Here is a 19,911-nt window from a genome sequence, read left to right as displayed (position 1 = left end):
GAGCCAAAGACAGGGAGAGTGAGAGAAAGAGGGAGAGTTGATTGCCCTTGAGTGCGTCTATATGGTTATTGTGTTCGCCGTTTATGCTAATGGCAGGTGAACGTCCTCCCTCGTATATGGCCCAGTTTAGCTTTGCCCACAGTAAATCGAGTCTGGATGGGCGCACTGCGCGTGCCTGTCTTCTACACTTCCTCCTCTTCTACAGACGCACACAAAAGCTAACCTTTTTTGTGTGTGTGTTACAACCGTGGTCCTTAATGACATATAGCTCCGGGCAATGTTGAATTTTGCATGGAAATACAGATTGAACTGTGACACGGCTTTTCACGTAACAATCACCGGAAAACGCAGTAAAGTCAAACCCATGAAGCGGTGAACCCACCAAAGAAAAACAAATGATGGCAACTGGGGAAAGGGGGGATGTTTGGAGAGAGAAAGAGAGAGACTGGAGAGTTAGACAGCGGGGGGGGGGGGGGGGGGAGGGGTGGTTTGAAAGGGTTCTTTCATTGCTCCTAGGTATTTTGAAATCACAGCTATTAAGCAATTTTGTATTTAGGTATAGTTGAAGGTGATTTTCCTCTAATTTTGTCCCTGCATGAACTAAAGTTGCTTACAAAATGAAAACAAAAAGTGGAATGAAAATTATGTGGTATATCCAAAAATCATACAAACAAACATAAAGAGCATAAAACAAACGAGATATAGAGTTCCATTAATCTAATTTCAAGTAAAACGTCAATAATGCATTTGAATATAATTATACCGATGCTTTTTACCTGCCATTGTCATTCACAAGTACAAAGGCGGGGGGGGGGGGTGGGTAGGGCTGATTACACAAAGCCCCTAGAACAGAATCAGACGTCATGTTTGTGGTCCTTATAATAATACCTTCTCCTTCATTTTCTTTCTCTTCGTCGTCTTCTCTTTCTCCTTTCTCCCCTTTCCATCCCGCCAAAAAAAAAAAAAAAAAATCGTCCATCGGACTGCACTTGCATTTCAGTCGGGCGGACAATGAACCCGGTTACTGATCAAGACGTCTTGGTTACGGGGGAACTCATGAATATTCATGCCATCCGCGTCACCTTGTTCAGCACCTGGACGATACACGCTGGCAACGTAAAAAAAAAAAAAAAAAAAAAAAAAAAAAACACAATTTGGCGGGAATCAAATTTTGTCGGTCACGGGACTGGCTAATCATAGGCAGTTCGATCTCACACCAGACGACATCGACAACTTTCAGTCAGAAGAGGAGAATAAAATCGACAATCGTGTGCTGATTAGCTAAATTTAAAACCTTACTTTGCAGCTAATATTGCTCGGCCGATAATTGTTTTTTCTAGTTTTTCTTTCACGAAGAGACATTGATACCGTCTACATTTCTTTTTTTCCCCTCAGTGAATGTTAACCATTCTACCGTCACGCCTTTTGCTTGTTATAAAAAATCAATGCTTTCTATTGTTTTTGGCAATCTGGTTTCCCCATGTATTTGCTGCTATCTTGTTTCATAGTTTTTCTGCTTTTCCCAGTCCTTTTTTTTTTATTATTATTGCCGTCTGCGCATGTGCATGAATAAGCGGTGCACACTTCATCTGAGAATGAAAGAATAAACTCATGCCCCACATGCAGTCGTGCACCCAGGAATGTCCAGCACACAAGCGCATGAGAAAATCTATATACTTATACAACAGATGTCGCTGGTTTAATCGTCCTGCATAATCTAATCTTGGCATAATGTTGTTTGTATTTGTGATCAGGAATTGGTAGTATACTTCGATCATATTTTACAAATGACATATTGTAGCCTACCACAAGAAAATAAATACCTCCTTATTTATATGGTTGAAGTTATCGTGGAAATATTGGTTTAAATCTTTATAGGATAGCCCATGAGCCGTAGTGAATGGTTTGGATATCAGCGTTGCAATGAGGAAGAAACACGAAGAAAAACGTCCTTGATACTGATAGATCATTTCCCCTATTGAGCCGAGATTCGTCATGCAAGTATTTTATTCTGTTGTTGTTGTAGTTTTATGACGGAGAAATAATGATAAAGAGGACATCGAACTTTACTCATATGAGTGTATAGCACAAGGACACTCGAAAAAGACAAGGTGATTTTCGGTGATTCTTGATCGGGATTAGATGCCTAAAGTTTTACATATTGAATTGACATCAGGACTGAGGAAATCCAATGTACTAAAGCATACTAGGTATATAGCCACAGTGCATCACGGGTAATCATCGTCCTTTATATGCTAGTGTGATGAATGATTACATTTTTATGTGAATTTAAGTTGACAAGCTGAATAAGTGTGTACGTAGGTGCTTGTGTAAGTGTGCGATGCGTTGTGTGTGTGTGTGTATGTGTGTGTGTGTGTGTGTGTGTGTGTGTGTGTGTGTGTGTGTGTGCCTCCCTTCATATACATGTCTTTTTTTTTCTGTGAATGTATGCTTCTCTGATACCATTGGGGTTATGAGGGTGCGGAACAAAGTCCTTGATTTATCGGAGTGGGCGCTTTAGCATGGAATACACACCGGAAGAAACGCTTTGTCTCCCGTTGTCTTCATCGGAACGGGCTTAACGGAACAGATTCAATGCGCAGTAAATATCGCATGTAAACGAAAATCTGTCGTTGTTTTCCCTAGAAAACTCGAGAGCGAGAGGATAATACCCCGTCAGAATCAACGGATAATTAAGATTGAAAGTGATCTTCTGTAGCAATACAGAGAGAAACAAATCAAGCGGCGCAGGTAAAATATTCCGACACTTTTCGCGCTTGTCATTCGATTATATCGGCGAAAGGAAATACGTTTGGTATATCAAGAGGAATGGTGTCGTTTCGCTGCATTCCCTTTCATCAGGAAAAATCCTATTAATCCCCAGCAAGTCTTCCCTTTGTGTGACATACATGCTCGCATGAGACCAAACATTGATATGTTCTAATCTTCGTCCTTTCCTAAATCAACCATGTCTGTTTCATCCACACATGATATCGTGGTTTCCCTCTTGTTTTGTTTTTTCTATGTATGCTCTCCGTGTTTTTGTATCCTGTTAGGTCATTCCTTTATTTTTTCTCAGAGTGTACCGGCATTTATTTGCAAACCATCGCTGTTTCATGCAGAAGTTACAAGAAGACGACATCTAATAGCAATAGTGGAAGAAATGTTAAAATTCCTAGAACAGACGTGTTCTCTATGACTTTTTGATAGGGAGCTCTATAGATTTGCGACGCAGACGTTTGAGACAACGGTTGCGTTGGGCTTCCTTCCCCCCACCCACCCATCTCTCTCTCTCTCTCTCCCTGCGTCGTGTTGCAAAGCAGCTTTAGCTTACGCGAGGACGCGACCTTTAAAAAAAGTGGCGTCCCCTTATGATCCGTGCACTAAGTAGCTCTCTGCGTCGTGAATTGAGCGGACGTAAAGATAGCCCAAAACGCGTCGTGAAAACTCAGACGACGAGAGTTATAAGTAGATTGATTGTGATAAGCAATTTTGCGCGTGCTCAGAACAGGTTCTTTTCCTTTGAACGTCTAAAATCGAAAATTTAATAGCTCCATAATGTAACGAACCTGACAATCACCAGAGTCTTGTTGCATCAGACCATCGATCGTTACACGGACGTCTTTTATATTGGGATGTGGTGTATATATCAACCATAACGAGCTGTCTTTTCTTTTTTCATACAATGAAATGTCAATCCATGTTGAAATTGCATTTGATAATGTTTAAGAGTCAAGGTAAACAAACAGAGATTTAAAAAAAAAAGTTTCATGGAAAACCGGACGCAGAATAAGACAATGATAAAATTTTGAAGTTTCACTTTCTTTTTGGGTAAACGTTAATGTGATAATGATTTTCGTTGACTTGCAACCATGTGAACCCAATAAGTTGATGCTATCACCTCACAAGTTTTCCACTGTAAAGCACACACATTTTCATTAACTTCTCTTTTTTCTTTCAATGAAAATAATTTGCAATTGTTGCAGAATTCTCGTCTCGTGGAATGAACTGACTCTTGAAGAATTCATATCCCAGTTTTTCAACGGATTGCGCTATCATTTTTCAAACTAAACGAATGTTTTACTAATATCTATTATGCATTCGCTTAATTCACGCGTGTAAGTGGGGAAAACTTTCCCATTTAGGAGTCATAGATAATTAACCTCCACCAACTTTGACAATTTGAGTTAAACGATATGGCGTTTTAACTCCTTGTATGCTCTCATGTTCAATCTACAGTGCATACAAAATGCCATTAGTAGATTATATCGTCACTCATTTAATCAGCAATGCAATCGTGATCAATGTCGAAAATACCTGAAAACGCATGAACATTTATAATTTGACAATTTTGCTGATTGTAGGTCATAATACCATGTCTCTTCCACCGATCTCTTTGTTTTTATTTTCACCTTTTTTCATATAAGTCAACTTAGAAATGAAATTTTCCTTTGTTTGTCTGTCAAAATGATGAGTTTATTGAGAAATCATGAGTACTGCATTGATGCTATATATACATGAGCCGTTGTGCTCAGTGCTTGTACGGACCGCGTCCCCTCAATCTTATAGAGGAGACCAGATGATTTTTTTTAACTTTTGCGTTTGAGCATCACGATGGGTAAAGAATCACAGAATTCATAGTGATTGGGATGAGGAGTAAGAATGTTTTCAAATTCATAACAAATTGCAACGAGTAAGGATGATGACAAAGCAGCTTCACGTAGTGTATATTGGGTGCTCAAGGAAGTAGAACAGAAGAAGAAGGCATGCATACATCCTACAAGATGAACTCGTTTCTGCAAATGGTGTTGTAATGGAAATATATTACTACATTACTGGGATGCGCATGTGAGACTCACATTTTATTATCATTGTTCAGTGTGCTATGTTTTGAGTTTGGTTTTAATTCCACCAATCTATACATGGCACTATCGAAATACTATGCTAAAACTGATTTGAAATTATATAAATTGTCTGAAATGCCCCCTTTAATGACCTTATAAACTCGAGCCCACTGGTAGCAGCCGTTTCGCCTTTTAGGCAGGACACTTTATCCTCGTTGCGTGGGTACTGAAGCCGTCTTAATCATATAGTAATTTGCTCAGAAGTATCTAAAATGCTTCCCTAATGGCCAAGTAAAAATGATTCCAACCACTTTAAACTTTCAACGGATTATGAAAGATTTTGGACGAAAATGCAGAATTGTATACTCACAACAGGACAAACTTATTTGAAAACTTGAAACAATATGACTGAGTACTTTAATTCGGAGCCCAGAACTTAAAAATCAATCCCCAATAAATCAAATCAAATCAAATCAAATCAAATCAAATCAAATCAAATCAAATCAAAATCAGTGTTCGGGATTTTCTTTGTCCTTCATCAACAATGACTCAGAAGCCTTGCACATTGCAAACATTGTTTGTTTGTTTTCGCATCGAATTTTAGACTCGCTACTTCCTTCACACCAAATAACGATGTGGACTGCATGTGCTTGATGACGAGCCGGCTCAGTGTACGTATTCTCACCGAGTATAAAGGTCTCTTGAAGATGGGCGGGAAAATCCCCGTATTATTTTTTCAGTCGAGATTGGTTGCACAACGTAAAGATAAATGTATGGTTTCTCGAGGCTTAGGATGAAGTGTTAATTCCACGCGTTAGGTCAGCAAAACGAACTCTGTAGTCTGAGCTTCAAGACGATGAATAAAACAATCAGGGTGTAGATGTGATTTCGTCGCTGGCTCTCTCCGGTAGTGTGAAAAATATCTTCCCACCTCTGCTATCTCGATGGTATTCTCGATATCTCGATTGGATCACATCGACCACTATACACTACCCATTCTCTCTGACGAGTGTGACGAAGTAATAATCTCGTCCAATTAAACAACATGTCAGAATACATGGGCTGTTCATATATTTATAGGTCGCCAACGGGACACCAAAATATATCTCGGATTTCATCCATCGTTGTACTAGAAAAGGTTACAATGTAATGTGGTCGAGACGGCATTTTCATTCATATCGCAATGTAAGAGTAGTTGTATGATTGACATGAACCATTGCACAATCGTAAACAAGAATATGGGACATCATCGCAATCAATAGCCTTCGAAGTATAGGGTATCTTATCACTCCAACCCAGTGTGATTGATTTTTTTTTTTCAGAACTGACACGGACTGTACTCTTTGAAGGTATGCTTCAAATACGTGTAGCGTAATTAGCATAAAGTCGCAAAAATAAGTAAATTGAAATAAAGAAGTTTAATCACAGAAGACCTGCTGGCATCTACATAGCTTCAAGAATGCAGGCAGGCGACCATCAGCTGCATATTCTCAGTAATGATCAAGATTTAAGTTTCGAGGCTAATCATTAGTGACAGTGTATAGTTACGTTCAGACGGTGATCCTTAACCTCGAGGATAAGTTCTATGGGTAGCCAAGTGTCGCACGGTCGATTTCGTTACGAAATCGACCGTGCTACGCTTGGCACCCCATAGTACACATCCTTGATGTTAACCCATCTTCCAGTTAAGAATCACCGTATGAACGTAACTTTTGCTATATTTCTTTTGTTATATATATTGTCAATAAATTTATTCGAGCTATCTGTATGTAACATTCAAAGTCTACTGAAGGAATAAGAACGAAAATCACCAAGTATCATACCTTCTATTTCAGACGGATAACTCTTTCATTGTTGTGAATTGGTCGATATGATTGTGCTTACAGTTATAATGCGTCACAAAGGGAGTGGATTTTATATGGAACAGAGGAGTTCCTTTTTTTCTGAAATATTTTCAATCCTATCTAATAAATTTGAACGATCGATCTTCAAATCAACAACGTGCAATGAACACATACGCCTTTCATATCAATTTGACTGCGGAATTATTGGTGATAATCGTGTCTTTCCTCGGCGTGGGGTTGGTTATTCTAGAAGATTACATGTCTGTATCTGAAGATCTCCTATACCAATAACGTAAACGTTATGAAAATGCGAAGGGCAATTATGAAATGAAAGAGAAAAAAAAATGAATTATCTTTCGCATGACAAGGTTATCAGATTTTCTGGTGATGGAAGGAGAAATGCAGCAGGCCTACCATCGAGATGAAAATAGGGTACATGACTTCATCAAGCCGATCCTTAAATTCGATCTTTTTACAACAGTCGCAGCGGTGTCAAGAGCATGGAAGGTATTTGGTAGAAATCAGCGAGCTTGTTCTAGCTTTCGCTGAAGGTTAACCGGATAAAACCGCAGAAAAATAGCGAACGAGAGTAAAAAGAGAAAGTGAGTGAGGCAGGGATTAAAGTGACGCGGGACAGAAGCTGCCGGAGAGCTATCAAAAACCTTTTAATTCGCCACGAAATACCGAGCAGAGCGATCCGACGCGCTCACCGCTGCCTATTGCACTCGAGGCGAGGTTAAGTATTCGTAAGCAATATTGGTTACATCCGTTATTCGTCCACGGTGTGAGGCGATCAGATTAGTGGAAGAGTTCGTCACCATACCAGCCATTGTCACGGGGAATTTAGTCCCTCGTAAAACGGCACCATTTTGAGAACATCTTCATAATGACGGTCCGTAGCGAAAGACGTAATTGTCAAACAATGCAAAAAAAAAAAAATGAGTTTTCAGATCACCAGTAGCCTTCTGAACTATCCAGAGATACATTAGTATTCGATTAATTTTGACAGAAATCGGCGTCATTTTCATTCTCTCTCAAAACGGAGAGACACAAAAGATTTTTAAAAAATATATATTTTCTTTTATACGAGCCACATAACACAGTGCGTCTGTTCTTTTTCATGTGAATGATAATCAACCATAAAAAAGTAGGCCTACATCTACGGTGTGATAAATGCACGTAACTAGTCATCAAATCTGAGCCGGAAGACAACTTTAAAGAAGTCAGATGAGTGCCCAACTTCTCATTTTTAGATACTTTAAAGTGTTCTATTTTGTACTTAAAACGAATAAACCAAGCGAGATGATCAGAAGGTTTCATAATATCTTGAAATTTGCTTCTCATAATAGAGCGTCTAAGATTTTCACATAGTGGTATATAACCCGATATATCACTGAAGGTATAAACAAACACATCTCGTTATATATCTTTAACTTTCATGTTGGTTGTCGGGTTACCACAATAGAAAGTAGTGTGATGTATAATAACGATGCTTACCACAATAATGTCAAATGGCCATCTTTCGACGAGAGTAAGGGACTAGAGATGCTCTATGAGTAAACTCACTCAACACGGAAAACAGTGCGTATATTTTTACCGTGAAACTTACTTTGATGAAATTGATTTCTATTTGCAATTACTTTAGCATTAAGAAGAAGAAGTTGCTGATTCTACGCTGTGTGTGTGTTTTGCTGCATATGTATTATGATCTTTTCATGATAAGTCAGTTATCGAACGAGCTAGATTTACCAAGATGGTCAGATCATTTTGTTTTTATAGATTCCATTTCCGCGATCATGTAGGAAAACGCACGACACGTGCACGAGTTTATAGACAGGCTAATGATATAGGTAAGCCCTGTACAAAGTAGAACGCGTCATAATTTCTATGTGCATTATAGAGCAAGGCCACAAGACACATACCGGATAGTACAGAGAAGCAAAATACTTTGAAGTCACAAATGCACATATATACAGTATACACACATAGACAGAGATGCAGACACAGATCCGCACACATCTCACACACAGACGGTACACACATATACAACCATACAACACTCGAAGTTTATAAACAAGCAAGCCATATGGATTTCCCCATTTTGAGAGAGAGAGAGTCAAAGCCACATCAGTTGACATAATTTCTGGAAACATTTCCTGTTCACCAGCCCTGGATCCCCGGGCACTGATCAAGATTCTGAGACCTGTCGCCTGGTTTTACCGAACATAATGTATCCTACTGTGAAGATAAATACGTATCATAGATATGCGGCGGGAAAGCTAGGAGGCGGGCTGGGAAAAATGACCGATTTCTGTACTAGCAGGTCCGACATTCATGTGTCAGCGTGTGGGAAGATGACGATGGCGGAAAGCTGATCACCACGGTCGCTCCCCCCGTATATCGTCTGACCGGATCAAAAGCGCGCCATCCGACAACTAAAGCTGACGCATCGCGCTTGATGCAAGTAGACATGGCTGAGGATCGGATGCTGTGAGGGAGGGAGGGAGGGAGGGATGGAGGAAGGAGAGATTCTCGGCTGTTCAGCGATCGAGACAGGGGTGACTAACCGGCTAGTATGTATCTCTTTCAAATCTTACATCACTTGGCGTGTCACTATAAGCCTTTAAAGGAGACCTCCGGATAATTTTCAGACTCTTACATGTTATTATGAACAACCTTAAATTGGTTTTACTGGGTACAGAGTTTCCGAATTTATAGTGATTGGGATTGAGGAATAAGAATGTTTTAAAAATGTATCACTAATCACAATGAACAAGGATGATGACATGGCAGCCTCACTATAAGAATGCATGAGTAGGGGCTTAAGGAAGCAGAACAAAAGAAGAGAGCATGCATACATTCTACACAGATGAACTTGTTAAGCACGTGGTATTGTAATGGTATTACATTTCTGCATTTCTGAAATATGTGAGGCTCCTATGTCATCATCCCTGTTCAGTGTAATTTATTTTGAGTTATTTTGATCCAGGAATTCCGTAAAGAGGGGGCGCGCTTACAAAATTAAAGGGGGCGCACGCACCCCTCCCCCATTTTTTCTTTTTATTTCTTTTGTTTCAACAAAAAAAAAAAATAAGAGGGGGGGGGGGGGCGTGCGCCGGTTGCGGTCCTCCCTGGATCCGCCACTGCATGGAGCTGTTGATTTATGTAGGCCTACTCCATGATGTGAAAATATGAAAATCGTCTGGAATGCCCCTTTAAGCAGTCAGCCCTAAAGGTATAATGGAAACTTGTTCTCTTTGAACAGTCCGGTTATTGAGCTATTTCATGTGCAAAGAGTCATCATCATGTATGTAGCATACACAAAATGATAAAAGCCGCAGTTAAGCAGAACTTTGCGGTCATTGCCGTAATTCTTTTAAACTGTTTGAGTGTGTAAATGGGTTTCAAGTCCCCTTACTTCATCGTTTCAGTTTCTGATAATTATGCCCGATAAAGTTAAGTCTACACACTTTTTATGATGTGTTGACAATGTACAATGGTTGATTGTCCATGTTCTTGTTTTGATATAGGTAGGCCAAGTGACCTTGAATTGCAGTGTGTGTGTGTGTGACGGGTAGATGGACAGTTTTGAATTAGTTCGCGTTCAATCAGATTAAGCTGTAATTTTTCATTTCTGAACAATGTGCATGGGGCCCACAGCGTTAAGCAAATGAATATAACCAGACAAACAAACCCAGAAGCATGTTTTCTCTGTCAGTGTGTATTTGTGTATGTGTGTATGTGTGCGTGTGTGTTTTTGTATGTAAGTGTATGTGGGTATTACAGATAGCCCAGACGAATTCAGATTCATATTGTGTGAGGAAATCTCCGCGAGCGCGATAATGCCATCAATTAACTTTCAATATCCACGCGCCTGCTTGCTGGTGATGTACTCTTTGCATCTTTTTCTTCACTTGTTATGCTTGTAAGCGATTGTTTGCAGGTGGCTTATATCAGAAGCCACAGGTGCGTATCAACATACATGTACCAGTACTTCACGTTATGTTAGCCTAAACCTTACGTGAGCCACGCACACACGCGTGAATTTACGTATGAATTTGGATAGATGGCGACACATATGTCGCATATCTTCCGTGAACGTCTTGAGATAAATTAAATATATTGTTTACTATTGGGAGCAGTGATTTAAAAATGTTCGAGTTGTCACATTCTGTGGGTCACTTGTATCACAAAAATCCCACCAAATAAGAATTTCAAAGTAAAGCCTAAAATATAAGGAGATATTTTTACTTTTTCTAAATAAACCATAACCGTATATAGTTTATTCTAGAAACAATTTTATTATAACATAATCCTAACCCTAACCCAAACTTTAATCCTAAAGCTAACCCAAACTTTAATCCTAAACCTAACCCTAACCCTAATCTTTACTCTAATTTTATCACTAGCAGTATTTAGCCGAGGGTAATTGCCCTGATACGGTTTGTTGCTGTCGCCATTGGTGTTGTTATTGATATCATTACGACATGCATCAGTTGAAGTTACATGTACTATCTGTATCTTGTTGAAGGGAATAATCCAGAAGTCATGGCAATGTGTGTGATTAACAAGTGCATGATCGCGCGCGCCTTATCATCTGGTTTTCTATTCTTTTCTCTCTTTTTTTTCATTTGCAAATCCTGTTTTGGTGTTTGCTGATACTGCCTGTTGTCTTGTTACCATGGTAACTGAAATACTTGTTGTTCTTCATCTCGATATTACCATGGTGTTCCATGATGATACCATGTTTCACTGAGCTGATACAATTTCTTTTTCAACCATCGGAGTTATCCAAGCAGGAAAAAAAAATCTATGTCTTATAAAAATAAACATTCGTTGAAAGCTGAGTAAATAAACAAGCTTCCATCAGCGTACTAGCTAGGCATAAATTGCAAAAACACTCACTGTATTGCTTTCCTGTCGGATTTGTGATTAGAAATTCAACCCTCTCTCACTTCAGATTAGAACTTTTCCCTTTCGTTTTTGCTTTCTTTGTCAGCAATTTCAGGTCTTTTTTACTCTTTCTGATGGCGTATTACGTCAAGTCATCCTTCCTTATAGCAGGGACGACTGTTGCCTTTCGTCCACCTCAGCGAGGCTCTTTAGTGATGTGTGTACTGTAAATCGTCGGTTTTACGTTACCGCTCGATTGTCAAGAACGTGCACCCTCTGTCGCATACAAGCGACGTCGCCTCGGCGAGTATTCGCGTCAGCTCAAGTCTGTTCCCGACACTATAGCCGACTTCGGCGTCGGGTCTATCAACTTGTAAATATTTGGACAACGATTGATTTCATGGTGCTCGATCTCCTTACTGCTGCAAGTTGTTGATAGCTTCCTCAGACGCGAATCTAGCTCAAATATATGCTAATTCTCTTCCGCACTCCACAGGTGTTCTGCAAGCGCTGCATCCATTTACATCTCAAATCATTGGCGCAGTCTAACTTCTTCTTCTTCTTTTTTTCATTATCGATGGGTTTAATGCCACGGTATATATGCTGCTTCTCTTTCTTCGAAATATCTGTTTCACTAGATTCATCAACAAATTGAATTTTGGTTTCGCAGTTTGTTTTGTTGTTGTTGTTTTTTTCTTGGAGGAGAGGTTTAAAGACGCTTTCAGAAACGTGTATATAAAACAACATTAATTCAAATAAATCATGTGAAATTGAGATATATTACATAATTGAGCAATTGCGGCAAATCGTCAGAAAACGACCCACGTCAAAACACACAAAGACATGAAATAATACTATTTGAGATAATCACACTGCGAGACTCCCTTTAGATTTGCTTTTAATGTACACATATTTATATGTGCTTATTCATTTTTATCATGTAAATATATATTAATGTACTACATATCCATACATAATATTCATGCATATATTTTCATAAACATATATATATATATATATATATATATATATATATATATATATATATTAGCTTACAGAAATACATGTCAGTATTGGATTAAAAGGTATAGCCATCACAATATATTGTAAATGTGATTATATATCGAAAAGAAGAAGGAGAAAAAAAACTCAGGCAACCAACCGATCAAGACAGAAATGAAGATAATGTGTTACTGCTCCCTAAGTGGGCTTTAGTGTGACACATTATGAACGCCATAAGCAAACACATCGGTGAGATATGAAAGACGGGAGCGCGGCGCTTAAAGACAGCCCGCGGTTCTTCCCAGGGGAGCCTAAAGTAAAATTGAGGGTGGCGCCCCAGCATTTCATTCTTCTTTCCTTAACAAAATAAGATGCATAAATGTATGTATATAAATATGAAACATATATCATATCTTAAGATACACTGCGGAAGTCAGAGTTTTCCCAATTTATACAATAGAAGTGAAGAAAAGACTGAAAGTGAAAAAAAAAATGCAATTTCTTTTTTTTAAATCCAGTATGCAATATCACAGTTTTTATGTGAATTTACATTTTCTGGTATAATCTCACCGTTTTCTTCTCTTACCCCTATACTGTTATGTAACAAATAAATGTATACATCCATACACACTCAGACGAATAATACACTAGAAGTAGAAAGGAGCTGATAGGCGTTAGTTAGATTTCACGATATTTTATTAGGTTATTTTAGGTATTTTATTGGCCGAGCTTTCGGTCCGTTGAGTAGGTCTTCATCATGCAGGACATGATTGATATACAATAGGGAATGACTCCTTATAGCATGACTCTGCTTAAAACAATAGTTTATACGGGTAGGAGGATATTAACGATGATATTATGTGATAAATTTACATGTGTGGTATCATATAGACGAGTATAGTCTACACGAATTATAAAACAATTATATGATATGCTTTGGTGTGCGTGTTTTATAAATATATATGTTATTATGTATTAATTATATATCTATTATATATTTCATAATTTTTATTATTTATGGATATGGGTGCGTACACGCGTAACTGCAGCAAGTATTACGATTGCAAAGCTGCAAGTACGTCATGTAACTGATTTTCGAACATAGTATATAGACACACTCGGACATTTTTCAAGACGTGTGTATACACATCCAAAGCCGACTCCCCAGTGTCATGTAACATAACACACCGGAAAACTTGTCGACGCAGTCACAAAACACCCCCCCCCCTCACACACACACACACACACACACACACACATATACACACTCACATACTGAACAAAATGTCTACGTGTATTGATCGGAATTGAAAACGAATAATAAGGAGGGAGATAAAAAAGGTAATTAAACCTGACCTTGTTTGATTGAGGTTATTCTCACCTACAACGCTGTTTATTGTCGACTGCGGAGGCAGCCATGCAGTCTCGTCTAAATATTAGCATTTTCAACAATGTTGACCCGGTTTTTAGTCACCGATTTTCAGCCGTTTTCTGCATGGTTTTGTAAACAACACTATTAGGAAGCACTACGACTACCCCCAGGAGCCTACTTTTTCGATTTGTATTGAGCGGGAGAGTATGAAGGGAGATGGAAATAAGCACATACAATGATGCATTGCATGGGCAGCATGAATGAGGTCTTTTGGTGAAGCAGACGAGGAATTTTTTTTATGCTGCTCTGTGAATGATTATCATTGATTATCTTATATATCATATTATCATAGCTTGAGTGAGATCGATTGCCATTTATCGTTTGGATTACCATAACGTATGTGACGTCACTATCACAATATCATTATTAGTATCATTGTTGTTATCATCTGTATAGTCGTTATGACAGAAATAATAACGATGACGATTGAATTATTACAATTGCATTATTATCATCATTTTGATCACTATCATGATTATATACTAATTTTCATGTCATGGTAATGATCAAATCTTTGAAAATGCAATGTGTGTAAAATGAAAGATCAACACAAGAATACTAATAATACTGCACAAGGCCAGGAATGTTCAAAGGTACACTTTCACGGATGGCGAAAACACGAAATTTTCTATTGAAAGGTGCATTGAGGTTCCATGAATAGATTTACCAACAGCGTAATCACCTCCTAGTTATACACAATGCAGAAATCTATAAGAACCAACACAACAGGAGGGCATTTCATCAAGCGTTTTCAGATATTTTTTTCTAACAAATTTGCTCTCAGCCAATCAGATGCAAGAATTTCAGTAGCTTAAAACAGTTTGTCAAGAAAAAAATATATCGGACAAAACGCTTGATGAAAAGCCTCCCAGGTTGAAAATAAGCTAGCTATCAAATCATCCCTTGATTTTTTTTTTTAATACAGTGTATGCATTATAACATATACGATATTGAAAAGATATAAAAAAAGAAAATAATCAATCTGGATATCATGAATAAACCTAAAATACTGACCACATTATCTTAGATAGTAATAAATACTGCAATGGACAAAATAGCAGCAAAAAAGGGTACTATAACAGGCATATTATTTTACAGGAGAATGCAAATTAATTCTGAAACTTAATTGAATGTATGAAACTTTATGAAACGTAAATGGAGAATCTCATAGACTATCAAACAATGAATATACTGAATAATCATGTGAATGTGACTGTGCAAAGTATAATATTATGAGCTTCATGTATTGCAGGATATCTTATTACGTATATTCCCTGCGTGAATAATAACGTTGAAGGGATCATTACCTAAATATCAAATCATACAATATGATATTGATTAGTTTCACGCGATACCCACCCGCCCAATATACCCTATTTTACAGGGCACAACGAGCAACAACAGCTAAAAAACAACTACAAACGAGCCAACAAAGTGAACGGAAATTTAATATAGATCTACCGGTGGAGAGGAAATTGGAAGGCGAGAATATTATATCGGCTCTTTATGTATATAATATATTCTTCTTCTTTTTTTGTTCGCCCTCGTCCCATGCATTGCTTTAATATCCATATCAATTGAACCAAATATAAGAAATTAGGACACTACTCGATAACGCCAACGATTGTTCCAGGTCTGAATGATATTATGCAATGGCGTGATCACTTGCCTTGATCAAAGGTTGCACGATCGAACGCAGATCTCACGATTATCCCACATCGCACTGCATAATCCATGCACTCGTCACAACTGCCCGTCGATTGATTGGCTAGACTGATTACTGTACATCTATACAGCTATCCGTTTATTATTACTATACGGTCTACGGGTTGATGACCTATTTGACAACAGTATTCACATCTACTGAAAACGGATTTTGAATGACACTGTGCGAATGATTGTTATAATCATTAAACCACCTCGAGACAGTTTTAAGTTGTGTTTGTTTTTTTTTTGCGTAAAAAGTCAAGCAACGATATTTTCAACTCATTCATGGGAATGCGTAAGTACAGTGTTTGTCAATGATTGACATACCGCGGTATACTCAAAATTGCAGCAGTGTATAGAAATACTGATGCGTGTCAGTAGAAGTGAACAAACCAAATATTAATGATGTCGCCAACATAAAGCTCACAGTAAAGGGCTCATCTATTGAAAAGGATTCGAGTCTTTTAGTTTAAAAAAGTCAAGTGTTACAAGACAAATAAGCGTGTTGAACGTTTACTGTGCGTGTAAGCAAATGACTTCAAATCTGTAGTCATAGAAATACTTGCACTAAAAACGTGCACATACATTTGTAAATAAATATATGAATGAATGAATGAATAAATAAATAAATAAATGAATAAATAAATAAATAAATAAATAAATAAATAAATAAATAAATAAATAAATACAATTTATGCATATATGTATACATTAAGATAAACAGCATTTCTTTTACGTTTTTAAAGTAAGGTCGTCATCAAGTAAAGCCAAATTAAATCTTTGCAATGATACTTTACTTGTCACATAACAAAAACCATCTTTGAAGATATGATTAAAATCATAACATATACTTATTTTTCATATACCAATAATTTTTCTCAACTGTTTCAGTCTCAGATATCTGAAGTTGACAAAAATAGATACATCGGTTTTGACATTTGAAGTCATCATATGGAAGATATATAACTCTGGATCCAGCTTTAGGTTAACATTCTGTATATCATAAGCAATGTCAGCAGTAAATCAAGCGATTGAATGGGATACATGATATACTTGAAATCGTTGAGGAGACACCACAACTTGTCTCCCTAAGGTCATGTGTCGTGTGTCTCCTTAATAAAGTGGGGGGGGGGGGGGAACCAGGGCAAAGAGGAACACGTAAAGGGCAAAGTGAAACACCCCCACTAAACCTATGTATCTTACAGTCTTGAATCTAAAGCTCATGCACCAATATCCCTCTAGGGATGCTCCATCTTTTGATATCAGAGCCGTGCAAGTATAAGTCATTTTATGTGTGTTTTTACGGAAAATGTCTGTTTTTCATACCTCAAAACTAATAATTGATGATAATACATTTTATGCCAAATTATCATGCTTATCTGAAATATCTCGAAAACCGTGGTAAGGAGGCATGGGTCTAAGCTTCCAAAAATCGTGATATCAGGGCTAGCAAATATTGGCCGACGTTACAGTGATGCATGTCGTGAAAAATCATACATGGTTGGGGCAAAGTGGACGGGGCAAGGTGGAACATGTTAACTGATAGGCTTGTGGGTAAAATGAAGTTTGGTACGTTTCCACGCTCGAGGCCGCGCAGCAGGGCCGCACGCCGCATGCCTTGCTGCAGCTATGTTCTCATATACCTGCTAGAATGAATCGCTAACAGAATCTGATCTCAACTCCGTGCTTTAAATACACGTCAACACTCACTATTCTGGGGTTGGTCACGTGACATAACAGTTCACGAAAATTGCATACAATTCCTCGAATTATTATTACAAATTATATTTTTCAAGTACAGTTTTAGAAAACACATTACATTCTCTAGTGGAAAATACCTCACGTAAAAAAGGTCGTTTACTCTTTAAAGAGATGGTACAGTATTGGTGGAGATGAAAATTGGGCTTTTAACTTTTGGCGAGATACCAAGAAAACACTTTTGAAATAGTACAGAGCATACCGATTTTAGAGGAATTCAAAGTTTATTTGATGAAAATCAGGCTTGGAGTGACTGAAACATCCAAAAACAAAGTAAAACGAAGCGATCGTGATAAAAGGTGGGTCCCACACTTTATTAGAATCGCTCTGTTTTGGATATCTCAGCCATTTCGAAACCAATTTTCATCAAATAAACGTTGAATTCCTCATAGAATTACATGCTCTTTCAAATTTCATAAGAGGTTTCTCATTATTTCACCAAAAAATGTTAGAAACCTGAAATCAGGTCTCAACCAAAACTATACGATCCCTTTAATTCTAAAACTGTGGTAGGTCTTTTCATGAAAGATAAGCTCCAAGAGAAGTGTTTCACTTAGCCCCATTTCGTATTCCATTTTGCCCCAATGGTCTGGAGCAAATTTGAATAGGTAGACAGACAGATAGATATACCTAGGAAGAGAGAGAGAGATAGATAGAGCATTTGTAGAGAGTGGGAAAAAGTATCTCCTTGTCTTTCTGTAGAGGGATAAACATGTATAATGAAAGCGACCAAAAGAGAAACACAAAATGTGAAGGCGCGATAGGCGAGCACGTAATATCGACTGTCTACCGTCTGCATTCTTTTTGGTCTTTTAAAGTGCAGAGACCCACAGACGTGCTATTATTGCTTTACGTGTGAATTTGCCAGTCGACCAAACATTTTTTTTTTCAGTCATCTTCCGGCCACATGAATGTGTGTCTGCGTACACATGATGTTGACGAAATACCCAAATCAAGTACTTGTGTTTCTCGAGGAGTCTCTCGTATTGTATAATATATGGCGACTCTTTGATAAACAACACATAAAGGAAAACCGCGATATAGTCATTTGATTCCATCATTGCTTTGCAGATTCGCCACCATTTTGTGGATAGTGCCAACACGGAAACTCTGGGCAAGAATGCAGCAAACACATGCACTCACACACATACGCACGAACGCACACGCGTTCATAAGTACACGTATTTCGTGTTATTAGATTCATGATTTCATGAAGTGTTTGTTCATTAGAGTTTGCGTATATCTCGCATCATATTGATATATACTATACACGAACGTGTTTTTAACAGCCAACTTGACCACAAACGAAAAGAATGTGATGTGCACTTCACAACGGTGTACCGTACCATAAATACATGCATTTGATTGTTGTGAGCTGTAAAAATAAGGGAGAAAAAAACGACAAAACGATAAACAAAAAAGCTAAAAACACGGGAACTAACTGTCGCGCCTCTCGCACTGTTCTCTCAGCCGCCGAAGGGATAATGGTGGCGCGCGGCCATTAGCAAAAACGATTATATGGAATTGATGAGTGTCACGACTCCATGGTGGAATCGTTCCCATGCGACAATCGAGGCACATTCATCCGCGCTGAATATATCACGCGCTACAATATTGATGGCCATGCCGTATCAATAAAGAAGCAAGCATCAATTCACCTCCATTTCGTTGATGTATTTCTACATTTGTCTTTTGTCAGGAAAATGCAAATTTGTATTATTCTACATTTTGTACATGTCATCACTTTTCAAACAGAGATGTGCCATGTTTTGTTGTTTGCTTTTTTTTCTCGTTGATTGCACATTGCTTACGAGAAAATCGTATCATCAAACATCAATTCTGTTCTTGTCTTGAAATGTACAAAATTATATCACTGTTCATAGTTAGTTTTTCATTGCATTGTTGTATCATTAGTATATGTATTCAAATGTTGTAATCATGTGTTGGAAATGAAATGAAACTAAACGAAACAAGAAGAAAAAAGCTCTTTAAAGACTTCCAGTGTCACGCGTATTACAAAGGCTGGCGCTGTTTTGTCAAATCTATGGGCTTTTTGAATTGTTCTTTGCGATAGTTAATGGGAAAAAGTGATGATGTTTTTTTTTTCCTGAAGAAGTTATTCTGAAGCCATATCACATGAACACTTTTTGATTCATGTTTAAATTTCTGTGATGTTTCTATTAGAATTTTTTTCGCATCATAATCATGATATAGCTATACATATGCCTTAACTGTCAATAAATTGAGGTCTGAAATGTAGGATAATGTGACGAGAAAATCGTATTCAGTATCTGTCATGTTTTATATCCACTCATGTACACAACTTTGCTTATCCTTCACGTTTATGAAACCGATCAAAATTACTACCGATGATATATTCTGTGCATATGTGTTTTGCAATAAGCCAGTTCGTGGTTCCACTTTGCCCATG

General features: G+C 37.9%; 1 protein-coding gene across 1 annotated transcript in view; it reads left to right on the top strand.

Moving 5' to 3' along the window:
* Window positions 1-19,911, top strand: part of LOC139736712 (core-binding factor subunit beta-like) — a 74,257-nt gene that overhangs the window by 52,467 nt on the left and 1,879 nt on the right. The gene's annotated exons all lie outside the window — the stretch shown is intronic.

The sequence above is a fragment of the Diadema antillarum genome, unplaced genomic scaffold (genome assembly GCF_040938485.1).
Source record: "Diadema antillarum isolate AM-2024a unplaced genomic scaffold, OU_Dant_1.0 scf00000028, whole genome shotgun sequence".
In the NCBI taxonomy this organism is placed as follows: domain Eukaryota; kingdom Metazoa; phylum Echinodermata; class Echinoidea; order Diadematoida; family Diadematidae; genus Diadema; species Diadema antillarum.
The sequence above is the reverse complement of the archived record's forward strand: the minus strand, read 5'-3'. Positions and strand labels throughout refer to the sequence as shown.